The 466-nt window shown below is 41.6% G+C and overlaps 1 long non-coding RNA gene across 1 annotated transcript in view; it reads right to left on the bottom strand.

Moving 5' to 3' along the window:
• Positions 1-466, bottom strand: part of LOC119335245 — a 6,620-nt gene that overhangs the window by 1,102 nt on the left and 5,052 nt on the right. The gene's annotated exons all lie outside the window — the stretch shown is intronic.

The raw sequence follows: 466 nt of genomic DNA, 5'->3' as shown, positions 1-466 counted from the left end.
TTACTTGGAGAGTAGCTGATGAAGGTTCCTTACTTGGGTATTCCTTGGATAGCTTGAGATTTTTTTTAGGTGAGTCCTACAAAAAATGAAAGAAAAACACAAAGTTGTACGCAATTGTTTGTGTAGCAAAGAAAGCTACGGTGGTCCTGCATGTGGCTTGCTTGACAACTGTATGTGACTTGCTAGAAAACCGTGGGGGGCTTGCTAGAGTTTTATGTGTGACTTGTCTGTTGTTTAGATGAAAAAATGTCAGTTATCTGTTCCACATGCATAAATCGCTTGCCGCCCCAATCCCCCTTTGTAGCCCCCCCCCCCCACACACACACACACTAAAATGTGTGCCGAAGATGTCACTTACTCGACTTTTCTCTAGTTTTTATATATTTGATTGACTTCAGTTTCTTTAAGTTGCTTAATTTGTGAGTACCAATTGCCTAGTCTACCTATGTGGAGGTGCCTAACCTTG

The sequence above is a fragment of the Triticum dicoccoides genome, chromosome 7B (assembly GCF_002162155.2).
Source record: "Triticum dicoccoides isolate Atlit2015 ecotype Zavitan chromosome 7B, WEW_v2.0, whole genome shotgun sequence".
In the NCBI taxonomy this organism is placed as follows: Eukaryota; Viridiplantae; Streptophyta; class Magnoliopsida; order Poales; family Poaceae; genus Triticum; species Triticum dicoccoides.
This window is presented reverse-complemented; position numbering and strand designations above follow the sequence as displayed.